General features: G+C 33.7%; 1 protein-coding gene across 1 annotated transcript in view; it reads left to right on the top strand.

Moving 5' to 3' along the window:
* The first annotated feature begins 6,362 nt into the window (after positions 1-6,362).
* Positions 6,363-15,673, top strand: part of LOC124359419 (Y+L amino acid transporter 2) — a 141,437-nt gene continuing 132,126 nt past the window's right edge. Inside the window, exon 1 of the mRNA XM_046812150.1 lies at positions 6,363-6,513. The gene's annotated coding sequence lies outside the window, so the exon portion shown is untranslated. The remainder of the gene's footprint in view (positions 6,514-15,673) is intronic.

The following is a 15,673-nucleotide window of genomic DNA, read 5'->3' as shown; positions in this document are numbered from 1 at the left end:
CGTGGGTGTTATAAAAATAAAAAAAACATAATAATTAGATATTGTTTTCGGGGGAGAAACTTGAAAATCCAGTTGATGAGATAGCAGTCTCTAATCAAGACACCAATTATTTAGTCTCGGAATGCAGATCTTGCTCTCCCACAGAAACACCACTTCAGTGTATGATCCAAATAAACCCCTCTATAAAAACAAAGTTTTATAAATTAAAACCAATTTTTAATTTAGTTTGGTCCTGATAGAGTCCAGATCTTAGTCCAGCTATTCAAAAATTGAATCCTGTCACATGGGTTTTCAGTTTCGTTGGTTTGAATACCAAACACAACGATTTAGATATGTTAAATAAATAAAGATAGATATACCAAAGGTCACGAGTTAACCTGTTTCTGTTTTTAATAAACACTCTTGACGATCTCTTCAAGTTTTAGTATGAATAAAACAGTTCCATTTTATGTTATTTCAAACGTAGAACACATTTACCTTACAAGCTATTTCACAAAGAATGAGTCTACTTACAAATTTAACTCTATAATATATACACATACTAGCTGTTGCCCGCGGTTTCGCACGCAATTCGTATTGAAAATTTGTACACTATATTCACGCATTCTTTATTTATCACATTCTAAACACTCCTGATATAGTTGATAGTTATTCCTTTGTGAGCCTCTAGGGTGCATTATGAAGGTATGTATATACAGTATATATAATGATAGGAAATATTCAATGTTTATATATGTGTGATAATTATTATCAAAAAACCGCCAAATAAACGTTTGTAGATTTAGAATTCTGATTTTGGAGAAGGACTCACGACCGAATAGTAAATGTCCGCTCGTAAATGTATCGGATCGACAACGAGAGGCTCTCTCTGGAGGATAACCCTGCAAGGACTCTTAAACCCAAGCGCTATCAGGATACTAGTTGTAGCGTGACCCTAACCAATATGTCCCAACTTTACAGGACCAATATGGTCATCCTCTATTATCAAATACACTGCCACTTAATTCTCGAAAATCAAATTTAGTTTAGATTTAGTAGAGGAAGGTTTTTTTTTAATATTAATGATTAGGTAATGTAGTTGACTAACTGCTGGAGAGAGGGAGAGGGAGAGGGGAGGGAGAGAGGGAGAGGGAGAGAGAGAGAGAGAGGAGAGAGAGAGAGAGAGAGAGAGAGAGAGAGAGAGAGAGAGAGAGAGAGAGAGAGAGAGAGAGAGAGAGAGAGAGAGAGAGAGAGAGAGAGAGAGAGAGAGAGAGAGAGATTGTTGAATTCGTCTTGTAGCCTATTATTGTTGATGGTTGATTGGCAAACATTTTACAGTGTTACATAATTTTACAAGTTAGGTCATTGTAATTAGCTTATCGAATAAGTAGTCTCAAATTGTATTACCTTTTTTTCTTATCTATTACTAATTCGCTAATTTAAGTTATGTTAAACCTATTCATAAATTGATTACAGCAGTTTAATTTTTTGTTCCTTTGAATTAATTCTACTATCTTATTTAAATTTATACTTTATGGTTGTTATATTTGTTGGTAGACTTTTAGAGCTCGTTCCCAGCACACAGGCATATGCCTTGCTGGGAACATATTTCACTTACAAATATGTACGTGTATAATGCTTACTTTGTGAAATTAAGTTTCTAATTTCATTTCTTAATCTCAAGGAGTGGACCAGACATATGGAGTCGGGAGAAAAGTGTAAAAATGGTAATGTCTTAAAGATTCGACAAAATCGACACAAGAAATCTAAACTGGATTTCATAAAAAAACTGCAGTTTATTGTGCGTAAACTCGGGAATACAAATTCATATCAATTTGTATCTGAACTGCAATAAAAGGAGGATTTCGAATATTCATTTAAGATAATAAGAGCTAAACACTCTAATATATATCACAAATCAAGAAAAGACACAAATCTTTACTCTCGTTTGTGGAAATAAAAAACTGAACAGAACTAAACAAGTACCACTGGTAAATCGTATTGTGCAATGAATACAGTTATAACTGTAATCATCATAAATTAATGTTGACATAAAATGTGTTAGAACAGTTCACTTAATTTTAAAACCATTACACATGTTGTTAAATTATCCTTCGGATTGAACCTGGCTTATGGGTTTTAAAAAGAAAGAGGTTGAGGATTGTAAACTAGTTTAAGAGTAGAGATATATTAACTGCAGCAAAAAATAACCACTCTGAAGCAGTTTAAATTTATGATTTGCTTATGTGTTCGTGGCTGAACTTAAAACATTTTAATGGAATTTCTTACGACTATGTAATACCCTAACTGAAATTCTTGAATATATTAAGGATATATCTGAGCTCCCATTCTAACGATGACAAGTTGAGTCTTTCTTGATTCATCAAGATCTTCAGCTTTCGGGGTGCCATTTGATGAATCTTTCCATCAATAAAACTAGAACTCTCCTCTTTCGAAATAGGATGGTAATTTTAAAAATCATACCAAAACATATTTAAACGATACTTCTGTGAACCCTTCAATTGTATTGGAAATTTTTATTATTTTAATAATTTGTACAGGAATGACCATCATATTGATATGGCTCATTTAAAATGTTTTTTTATACCGTACACTTTTTTATCACCTAGACCTATTGAATATTATGGTAATACACTATTTATGTATTTAAAAAATCTACTCAAATAAGAGTTTCTAGAGACGTAAAAGAATATCGCAGACAAAACCAGACTTTTATCTAACGCTACAATATGTCCCCAAAAACCAGCATAACTGTCATAACTTGTCTTTCTTGAAATTGTATCCGTTCACCTTTATAAACTTAGGTTAATTCTCTTAAAGGAAAGGTAGAAGATGACTTTATAATTTCGTAATTCAGTCCAATAAAATAGTAATAACAAGAATCGACACAAACTACATTTTTCTGTGTTAAATATAAAACTAATTGCAAATTAATGTAGCCTACATGTTGAACAAGTTTAATAACTCAATCAGCTCAATTAACCTATGCTAACTACTTGTGCTAAGCTCCAGTAAGAGTGGGTGGGACCTCGAATGTAGAAGAGATAGTACCGGGTCGTAGTAGGTTCAAGGTCTGACACACATCAACTGGCGGGTTTTACACACAAAAGCCGGACATGCGATAAACATCTTAACGGAAGCGAGTTCGCGTGATATAGCGGCTGAAAATTGCATAAACGTGTCAGAAATGGACTGAACAACAACACCATTGTCAGTCAGATTGGGGAGTTGGGTCACCTTTTTACTGGCACATTGTACGGGATTATGATATCTCTCCTATACCCCAAACACAAAAATCTCAAATCCACCTAAACAAAAAAGTTTCTTAACAAACAAACTAGATGTTTTTAGAAATGTAAGAAGATTAATTCAGTTAACATTAAAGTAAAGAGATCGGAAAAAACGAATTACGGTAAACCAGTTTTCTAGTTCAATAGAAAATAGTAAATTATACTAATTAACTTCACTAAGTAGTGCGAGTAAGTACACAAGATTACATTTCCCTCTTCATGATGGTACAGATAAGAAATATTTGAGGAGAGGAATATTTGGGAATAAGTCAGGAAGAGAGGAGAGCAGAGACGAATAATTCAAATTAGATGAATAAGTAAGGAGACATATCGATAATTCGAGGCAGAAAATTACAGATTCTAAATACATTTTTATAACTTGAAGGACAAAGGACAATAAATATAACAAAAAAGGAAAATATGCATGGTTAAGTCGAGGAACAGAAAACAATAAACTTGAAAAATTTACAGAGCAAAGATGGATTAATCAGAGAACAGGGAAGGAGATTAACAAGTCGAGGGGAGGAACCAGACCAGATAGATGTCACAGTATAAGGAAGGATGCGTCAAAGGAGAGGGGTAATATTGTTGGGTAAGTCTGAGGGCGTGAAAGTCTCCAAGGAGATAATATGTAGGCTATAAGTTGAGGGAGGGAGAATACTACAGATGAATAAGTAAAGGGAGAGGGGGGTTATAGATGGATAAATATAGGGACATAGAAGAATTTGGATGGATAAATAGAAGGATATGCAGAGTTGTAGATTCTTAAGTTGACAGAGCGGAGAGGATACAAATGGATAAATCGATGGAGAGTGTATTCACTTATTTTGGTCCTTCAACATAATAATTAAATAAGCTTATTAAGCTTACTAGTGCATAATTAATATCAGATAAAACAAAAAATATTTATGGTTTCCATCATTGTTTTATCTGTTGTTTCAGTAGCTAAGAATAGATCGGGAAGATGTTTATCCTTCCCAGTAATTACTGCATTGCTCCTCATTCTTATTATAGCAATGATACATGTATTATAGAGAAGATGTATTTAGGGAAATATATGTGTATTGGGTGGTTGGACTTTTGGTCTATATAGAATACATGAAATGATACTGAGAAGTAGAAGGCCATTACACCTGAAAATAAAAAATCTTTATGTTATAAATAATGAATTAAAATCAGTGTAGTCAGGTCTCCAATAAAAACAATAACTCTATAATGTTGTATCTATACTTCTTAGACAAAGCTTTTAGAAACAAACAGATCTCCATTTAAAAAAAATTGTACAACTCTCTTTTTTAGGTTCGTGAAAATCTTCATATTCTACTATCGTACAACGAAATAAATGCGACATATTACCATATTTTAATGAGTATTTCAATTTAAACAGATTCTACAAAATAACTTGTTACAAGGCTTATACAATTTAATTTTATCATACATTATTATAATGTATGAATGATTTTCTATACTAAAAATTAATCCAAGTATTCTTTTGTCACACAAAATCCTGCAAGTCATGTATCACTGTTCAAATAAATTCTATTATGAAACATTAAAACACTGGTGATTTAAATGTGAATAATGACCATAGGCCTAATGGTGTGATTATCTTCTGTCGTCTATTTATGGATAAAGGCATAAAAGCATTCTTAAAGTGGCATTTATTGGTAGCCAAATAAGATTTACTGAGAACTGGTTACTAACGTTACTGTTTACTGGAAGCTAAGAGATGCAATAAAATTCTTCTGTTTGGGTTGTTGACACTGATGAAAAACGCGGCAAACCCCGTTGCAAAAGAAGCTGTTTTACTGGCAGTCATTTTAGTGTGAAAGGAATACGCCAGTTGTGAGATAGCGATCATTAGTGAGAGGTTTGTATGCCAGGAAAAAGCAGAAATATCGGGATAACTAATCAATCATTAGTGAGAGGTTAGTATGTCAGGAAATAGCAGAAATATCGGGATAACTAATCAATCATTAGTGAGAGGTTAGTAAGTCAGGAAATAGCAGAAATATCGGGATAACTAATCAATCATTAGTGAGAGGTTTGTATGCCAGGAAAAAGCAGAAATATCGGGATAACTAATCAATCATTAGTGAGAGGTTAGTATGTCAGGAAATAGGAGAAATATCGGGATAACTAATCAATCATTAGTGAGAGGTTAGTATGTCAGGAAATAGCAGAAATATCGGGATAACTAATCAATCATTAGTGAGAGGTTAGTAAGTCAGGAAATAGCAGAAATATCGGGATAACTAATCAATCATTAGTGAGAAGTTAGTAAGTCAGGAAATAGCAGACATATCGGGATAACTAATCAATCATTAGTGAGAGGTTAGCATATCAGGAAATAGCAGAAATATCGGGATAACTAATCAATCATTAGTGAGAGGTTAGTATGTCAGGAAATAGCAGAAATATTGGGATTACTAATCAATCATTAGTGAGAGGTTAGTATGTCAGGAAATATCAGAAATATCGGGATAACTAATCAATCATTAGGTAATGACTTATTCTGTCCCAAACGCACAGAGTTAAAACTAACAACACCGAGTTCGTCTCACTTATTTGAGGCAACCTTGTCAGGTCTAGTAGGTGTAACAAGATCTCTAGAATCGCAAGGGTTGCGTGGGGTAATGGAGTTCGCCCAGTCTCCAACCTGTACAACGTGTGGTCGTCGGGTCCCTTGGTGAACTGGAAAGGGTATTGTGGGTAGTGTCCTTCCTCTCGTCTCCTATAGTCACGTTTGTGTTGTTGGAAACGTAACAAGAAACGAAACAAAGGTTAAAAGGCACTAATGTGGGTACGAAGTAAATGATTAGATTATATATTAGCAATAGTGGCAACCTAAATTATTCTCAACAGCCTACTGAACCATATAATAACATTACTTCCGGATGAATTTAGCCAACATTTTGTAATCTCTTCAATTCCCGCGTTTTCAGACAATCATAACCTCTCGCTCGAGTCTTATCGTGTTTCCGCCTCTGAGCGCGGTAGATTTGTGTCGTAGTATTGGAGTAGAACGGCAGTGGATCAATGAAGGGTGACAGCGCCTCTAGCGGTTATTACGCGCACTGCGGTCACTGCCTCAGCGCCTTCCAGACTCACAGAACCCAGTTTCACGGTAACAGTACTGAGGCGTCAGTGGACTCTCCGTGCGTGCCGACTTAGTGGGCCATCGACGTGCGGTCTCCGCCAAACTGTGCTATACTTCTGGCATGTACGTATCTAGAACATACATTCTAATATCAACATAAGCTTGGACCATGTAAAAAATATAGAGGCTTGCCATTAAAAAAAATTATATATTATCTCTTTCAGGAAAAACCATCAATAAATAAAAAAAGAAACAGAAGTTAGATCTGCACGTAATATTGAATTTTTGTATACCAACATAAGAAATCAGAAGTACCATCGTTTATTTATATTTTCATAAAACAGAGTACCACGTGGTCGATTATTGAATTGTGATATTTAATCCCATGGGGAAATTTATATCTTACAAATATATCATGCTTTAATATTGTAATAACAAACTAAATATTAGTATTTCATAACTTTAGCCGAGTATAGGATTTTGCTGCAATCTGCTGTACGGTTGGACGCATCATGATTTCGATCAGACTATAATGCAGTAAATACATGTTTATCTACTGTATATTCAATTTATTTTATATTATATAGTCCATTTTATTAAATGTAACTGTTAGTGAATATTTATCATTTCGTATGTACTCAATATGTCAGTTGGTCTAAGATCTAAACTCGAGTTCATTAGTAGTCTATACTTGAATTTTCAGAAATTTATTAAACTAAAAATTATAATAATTAGATGTACTCGATGAAACTCAAATTAAAATGTGAAGATATAGAAAAAATAAAATTTGTATTAGAATTATAAGACTTTGTGGATGGTGTATGCTGTGTATTTGTTATATTATGTAATGAACCATTGATCTAAATAAATAAATCATTGCTAAGGTCGATATGTTCTAAATCCTCTTATGTTAGGAGGCAACAATAGTATAACCCATGTAAATCCTCATAATATTCTAAATGAAATAATTAAGAATACGTTTTTATTTTGTACGGTTAATTAAGTTACTCCTATAACCGTTTTTGCACTAAATAAAGTTTTTGAATTTCTCAACCGAGTAGATTTAGTGCAATTGCGAAACTGATGTAACCTGTATGACTACTTACCCCTTTTAGGGCGTGATAGGTGGTGGTTGTGGGGGGGGGGGGGGTACGCCCTCGGCCCTCGTATTGCAACACGCACCCTTCATACAAAAGTCAAAGACGAAATGAAGCTGTATACACCGATCTCTTGCGTCTATAGCTAACTAGAGGTAGCTTATAAAAATACAGCCAATATAACTTATGTAATTTTTAAAATTAATAATTCATAAATATTTTTATGTTTAACTGTATTACGACGGTATTCATTGCAAGTAAGCTTACAATTAAATATGAAATTGTTTGAATGATAAGATTTCCTTAAATTATATTTATTGACATTGCATTTATTCTGGTAAGTTATTTATTTATCAATTTCAAATTCGGTTGTGGAAAGACGCCCGTTATGTTATGGAAGAGAAAAGAAAATCATGTTGAGAATTTCAACAGTGCTAACAGGACCTACGAGCTAGTATTATACAGTGGTTTGATTGACACAAGTTACGATACATTATGAAACGACCTTCAGTCTCAGTACCTGGAAATTCAGCTAGGATCTGGATCAGGGAAAGTACATTAGCACCGAAACGTTCTTTAGCGCCGACCTAGAAATGTTAGTGCAGTGTGTATCCTTGGAGTAAACGTTCACTTTCCTAACGTAATGTTCACTCCATTCCACCCCTAGTGTGTTTTCATGTCTGTAAGTGTTGGCACTCGGTATTATATGGGGAACAGATAAGAATGATATACTTGAACAGCAATAGTTTTAACTGAAGTTAGACATTAAACAATTTTTTTTCTTTACATCTTATAAATTCCTTAGCATTTTGAATACCAAACCACCATAATGCAAGATGGTATGATTTTTATCCTTTCTCTAGCTATAATTCACGTTGTTACGTTAATTTTTATCCGGGCATTGTGTATGTTATAATATCAATACGTATTTATCTATAGCTATGTTTCACGCGAACACTTCTCTAGCTTATTGTACTATACGTCAATACTTATCTAGCTTGTGTAAGATATTCCAAGACATGATGTTGATGTGCCAATACTTCTCTAGCCATAGGCTTCGATGTTACATGTAGATACTTCTTTACTTAGAGTGCATGATGTTATATGCCAATACTTCTCTAGCCATAGGCTTCGATGTTACATGTAGATACTTCTTTACTTAGAGTGCATGATGTTATATGCCAATACTTCTCTAGCCATAGGCTTCGATGTTACATGTAGATACTTCTTTACTTAGAGTGCATGATGTTATATGCCAATACTTCTCTAGCCATAGGCTTCGATGTTACATATAGATACTTCTTTACTTAGAGTGCATGATGTTATATGTCAGTACTTCTCTAGCCATAGGCTTCGATGTTACATATAGATACTTCTTTACTTAGAGTGCATGATGTTATATGTCAGTACTTCTCTAGCCATAGGCTTCGATGTTACATATAGATACTTCTTTACTTAGAGTGCATGATGTTATATGTCAGTACTTCTCTAGCCATAGGCTTCGATGTTACACGTCGACACTTCTTTACTTAGAGTGCATGATGTTATATGTCAATAGTTCTATAGCCATAAGCATCGATGTTACATGTCGACACTTCTTTACTTAGAATGATGAAGTTATATGTCAATACTTCTCTAGCCATAAGCATCGATGTTACATGTCGACACTTCTTTACTTAGAGTGCATTATGTTATATGTCAATAGTTCTATACCCATAAGCATCGATGTTACATGTCGACACTTAATTACTTAGAGTGCATTATGTTATATGTCAATAGTTCTATACCCATAAGCATCGATGTTACATGACGACACTTCTTTACTTAGAATGATGAAGTTATATGTCAATAGTTCTATACCCATAAGCATCGATGTTACATGACGACACTTCTTTACTTAGAATGATGAAGTTATATGTCAATACTTCTCTAGCCATAAGCATCGATGTTACATGTCGACACTTCTTTACTTAGAGTGCATTATGTTATATGTCAATAGTTCTATACCCATAAGCATCGATGTTACATGTCGACACTTAATTACTTAGAGTGCATTATGTTATATGTCAATAGTTCTATAGCCATAAGCATCGATGTTACATGACGACACTTCTTTACTTAGAGTGCATGATGTTATATGTCAATAGTTCTATAGCCATAAGCATCGATGTTACATGTCGACACTTCTTTACTTAGAATGATGAAGTTATATGTCAATACTTCTCTAGCCATAAGCATCGATGTTACATGTCGACACTTCTTTACTTAGAGTGCATTATGTTATATGTCAATAGTTCTATACCCATAAGCATCGATGTTACATGTCGACACTTCTTTACTTAGAATGATGAAGTTATATGTCAGAACTTCTCTAGCCATAAGCATCGATGTTACATGTCGACACTTCTTTACTTAGAGTGCATGATGTTATATGTCAGTACTTCTCTAGCCATAAGCATCGATGTTACATGTCGACACTTCTTTACTTAGAGTGCATTAGGGCCTATGTTATATGTCAATACTTCTATAGCCATAAGCATCTATGTTACATGACGACACTTCTTTACTTAGAGTGATGATGTTATATGTCAATACTTCTCTAGCCACAGTTTTCAGTGTTATATATCTACACTTCTTTAGTCAGAGTGCATGATGTTATATTTCAACACATTTCTTCGTGTAGTGCACAATGCTTTATGTCAGTACTTACGTATTTTTTTAGTGGACGATACTGTTTATCAAAATTTCTCTTTTAAATATACAATAACAAAATGTCAACGTTCTCCGTAAGTTATTGTATAGTAGGCCTATATAATTGTTCTCTGATTACACTATGTGATGTTACTCTGACTACCAAGTGGCCACTGGTTCCTTATTGTGTAGGCTGCAGTCAAATTATGTTACTGATATTATAATTAATTGTGGTGGACTTCTTACAAATTTATAAAAATTAATTTTATTATTTAATTTAATTTAAGGCAAACGCTGTGTTACAATCACTTAACATATGAACTCCAACAAGTGTAGTTAAAACTATTAAAATATTATCATATTTGTAATGATTAAATTTAACTGTGTGTTTTGTTCAGTTTTGATTGTTTATTTTTTTCGTGTGAAATGAAAAATCGTTCTAAGAAAACTATACGCATTAGGTTCCACAGAACCCTCAATCTCATTACTGAGGTTGAAATAGGCGCTAGTCAGTTATTTCAATTGTAAAGAAAAATACTAACTTCCAAATATAAAAACATTAATAAACAAGGAGAGGATTAATAAAAAATAGAGAATTAGTTGTTACTATCTTATACTGGCATAGCATAGTGTGTAAAATAAATTAAATAACCCCCCATAAACCTATTGCCGATCAACATCTGAAGGGCATAAATTATCTTTACTTTACTTTTTTTCGATAAGTAAAGGAACGTGGTTTATCCTTCAAGTACATGTATAGCGTAATAAACTTCCGCGTTAACAATATGCCAAGGGCATATGTCGTCACGAGACTAGTAGGACAGGTTTACATATACAGTACTATATAATCCGGATTACTTTTTACTATTCATTCATGTTGATGTACCCGCTTTATCCTTGACTCTAATTAAGCGCAAAGTACAATATGCTTCTTTAGTCATATTCCGTTCCTTTCGAGAGGACATTAAGGCGTCAGTTAGATTAACCCTTAAAGTGCTCCAGTCGCATGTTGACTATGAGGAACACCTTGATCGCACTCAAGGAGTGATCTATAGTCAACTAGCTACGTGCTTGTAAGTAAGACGGCTAGTTTACAAATAATACAATGTACGCGTACGCCACAACACGTGTCGTGAAACAGGCTTCAATGCATGCAAAATTGTAGGAATAAAGATATCACATGTTGAAATCTCATATGATTGTACTCAGTTTGTTTACAAACTTATTTATTTTCTTGTTCCCATCATAGTTAGCCATAAAAACAATGTAAATATATTCGCTAACAATCAGCAAAATCCCATTGAGTGACGCCCCTATCATATAACTTAGTGTTGTATTTATAGAAACGAAATTCCATGCAAAACTTCAACACACAAAACATGCAAGACAGATAGACAAGAAGAACTGAAAATTTTTCAAGCCTTTCGAGTGATAGTCTTCGCTAATATCTGAGGAATGTATATAAGTAGAGAAGTTAATCATGAGACTCTCCAGTACACGTCAGAAGGCAGAATCCATAAAAGGGATTTTCATTGCAAAATATCGCACTGAAGATACCTTACGTTTTGTAGAAACAACACTAATATATATAATATATAGTACAAAGTACATCCATTCAAATGACTTTATAGTATTTGGCAGCTCTCTCAGACATTTATGATTAGATCCTCTAGAATTTACCCTGTTACGTAATAGGGACTATCTTAAGGGATGTTTTTCGTTTGTTGCCACCAGTGTGGAGCGGCACCAAAGGTGCTGTCGTATGTCTAGACACTATAAATACTTTCTAACCTAGTTCATAAATCAATTAATACTGTTTTTGTTTCAGTTACGGTTACATTAATTTATATCTTTAATGAGCCTTAGAAACAAGTCTGAATTGAATTTGATTAAGACCTTTTTAGTTTCATATTTTGGAGTTGTTTAAACAGTGTCTTTTTTACTTGGCTTCGTAACATACTCAAAAATTATGTACTCGTAAGTGCCTAAAAGGCCAGAATTTTAAATACTTTAATTGGATTTAGAGTACACAGTAATAACACTATTAACAAATAGTGTTAATAGTCATAAAGTATTATAAAATAGTTTATGGCAACAGTTTTATAATAATGTAAGATAACAGCTCGACCCACGTTATCCTACTGGTGTAGGCCTCAGTATGGTGTATTAACTATCTTTAGTCATAATGGTAGCAACACATACATGACCTCCGCACCGACAATTTTAATTAATTGAGTTGACTTACGAACTTCTTCAGATCATATTAAATATGGCGATGTTAAGTTTCGTTGGAATTTGTCAAGATGTATAGTACTTCGTGTTTTGCTTCTATGTCTGCTACCACGTTCCATAACATTATACGCCTACCACATTGAAACCTTACGTGAAGAACCTCTTTTGTAGTTTTTCTCTATTAGGTTACGATTAATTTAAAAATTGGAACAGCAGCCGTCTGAAAACGTTAAGTGATATCTAAAACTTTGTAAATTTGAAAGTGTCTATCATTGTGTGCAGTTTCTAACAACGTTTTATCTCCGATCTAAGTTATTTGACATTTGCAATTTTTATTGAATGGAGCCTGATAAGAAACTTATCTAAGGCATGTGTAATATTTATTTCCATACAAGTTTAACACATCAGTTACAGTTTAACATCTGCTGACTGAAGATGCATTCCCACAGTGAAACCGAAATATCTCAATATAACAACCGTGTTGGGAACAATGTTTTGACGTGTTGTGAACCGAAAAACATAGAAGACAGTCGTGAAACTAGCCGCATGAAGATTACGAGTCTGTTATAGTTAGCGAGAGTAGCCTAAAAGGTATGGACTAAAATATAACATAAATAGTTATACTTGCAAAACTGTTATAACTTCTATATTTAATCTAAAAGTGTAACATTTTTGTATTTGATTGTTTTCGTTGACTTGATCGTAAATGTTTAAATCAGTAATTTAGCAATTATATCGAATATATAGACCAGTATACTCAATCCATTACTGTTGTACAAGTTAGTGTAAACTTGTAAAACACATTATGTTTAGTCAAACACTTTTTATAATTTTTTAATTCGGTAAAAAAAAATTGTATTTAATTATTTACGATTGGAGCGTATCGGGCAAAGGGACACGAATCGTATATTCATAAAAATCTAATTCCTAAATAATAACGGAGTAAATTTCAAATTTGGGTAAAAAAATACAATTTACACATTAGAGACTAAACGAATAGTCTAGTTTCCATTTGAACATTATACAGTATATGCATGGATATAATATATAACATTGAATAAAACATTTCTAACTAAAAATGTTTCGTTAAAAGCAGTTCTTACCCAGTAAGGTTCTAATATTTGGATTAAAGGTCCGTAACTTCTAACCGATTAAATACAATTAAAACATATAAAATTCCTAAAACTTTTCTCTTCCCGAGACAAAACTTGGATTTGTATTTGAATTTTGGGTTTTGGGCCGGTATATTTCTTGCGTCACGAAATCACGCAATCACGTTAAGACCCGGAACTTAATATTGTATTAAAATCTTAAATTAAATCCACAACATGTTCTGCATAGGCTTAGAATAAGCCAAGGTTTATTCTGTTGATTTTTGCAATATTATAACAATATAAAACTATTGAAACAAACTTAAACTGAACATATCTTGACAATTGGATTTTTATGGAGTAATAACAAAATAATTTTTCTGTAAATAAATGTGAGTAATCGTATCGGACTCCACATGCAATGGAATGTATTGTAACACGATGACACCATAGAGGTTGGGTATCATGTTGCGTAGTAGCCATGTATAAGCCTGTAACATAGGGTTGCTAATGAATCCGTTGAACTCTCCTAATTCCGACACGAGTTTTGTGGATTGCTTTTTAAACCCTACCCTCCCCCCCTAGAGGAGGCAATAGATAATAAATTATTATCACGATTCGGTAAATGCCTGTACGAACATGTCAGCGGGAATGGGTTGCCAATGAAGGAGGAATATTTCCTTCGTTTTGGTTGAAGGTGTAGGAGGGTCGCGAAACCCAATAAAATTTCCATAACATCCATAACCACCCTAAGGGTGATTTGATAAAGCTGATAGCGAAGTCATTGCTACATTAGTGTGATGGGGCAGATTTAGTGGTAAAATCAGGATGGCGAGTGGAATTTAGTTACAGTAGTATAATGCTAATAATGCATTAAAATCGTAAGGAAGGGCTGCAAGGGAAGATTTTTAAATTTAATTTACTGTTATAAAAGTGTACAAAACCTTTCAGTAATAGTTCATAAGAAATGCAATTAAATGGTATGTACCGTTCATTTTAATCGCTTTTCTTGTAAATGTCCTCCACTCCTGGCCATTGCAGATAATTTTGAGGTTAGATTTAAACGCTGGGCGCTGCGCGCTGGTTCCCAGAAACCGACATTAGAATATTGATGATGGAGAACAACGCTATCTCTATTTTATTTGAAGCATCTGTTCAAGCAGAATGTGTCGCGTCAGTACACTGTACATACACGTGTTATCAGAGAGTATCTGTAACAGAAACACAATACAGCGACAGTTGCGGTTGCACGTGACCTTGAACCTGACCATATGTCGTGTTTACCACAATCACTATTGCCAACTGTTTGGACAACTTCCAGCAAGTTCTGGCTACCCCACAAACCGGTTGCTGGTTATCACCTCATGGATTTACTTGGAACTTGGCCGTGGTCCATAATAAGGGCTGAGATAAATAGAATAGAATAGAATAGAATATATTTCCATCCGACTTACGAGCCCACCGTTAATATAATCTATAGTCAATATATAATTATAAAATGAACTATATCCTGAATATACTACTGTATTGTATTTAATACTCAGTTGAAATGATCATTTATTTGTAACGTGAAAAACTTACGTGTGTTCCAAATCTTGAGCGTAAGCTACGACTTCAACTACAGATAGTTCTTGTCAACATACACCTCATTATGTAGTTTTACTAAAATCCGTTATTTTAACCGGGAGTTCATAATTAAAGGAGACCACATGAACAGAAAGTGTTTTCAGAAATTATTTTATGAACGCATTCTGGTGACCAAATTAGAGCACCTCTTCAACCGAAAGTGGAAATATCGTGTTCTGTATCATAGATTTAATACTATTTTATACTAAACATTGATTAGCGTAAGGATATATGTCAAGGAATCATAAAATTAAATGTTATGGATCTCATTTTGATAAGATTATATTAAAAACACCAAGAATGATCATTAGTGTTGTTTAAAACCTGAAAATCCTGTACTAATAGTTTTTTTAAGTTTTAAAGATCGCAAGGAATGAAGCAAGACACATTTTATTCATTATTTATGTACTATGTTTCTTGGTAATGTTCTGTTGGGTAATTTGCCACTCTCATTTCCCCGCAAATCAATCTCTTTGTTTCGTTTTTATTGTGTTCGAGAGCTCTTAGATCAAGTTAGTAGGACACTGGGGAAAACCTGATACAGCA

The sequence above is a fragment of the Homalodisca vitripennis genome, chromosome 4 (assembly GCF_021130785.1).
Source record: "Homalodisca vitripennis isolate AUS2020 chromosome 4, UT_GWSS_2.1, whole genome shotgun sequence".
In the NCBI taxonomy this organism is placed as follows: domain Eukaryota; kingdom Metazoa; phylum Arthropoda; class Insecta; order Hemiptera; family Cicadellidae; genus Homalodisca; species Homalodisca vitripennis.
This window is presented reverse-complemented; position numbering and strand designations above follow the sequence as displayed.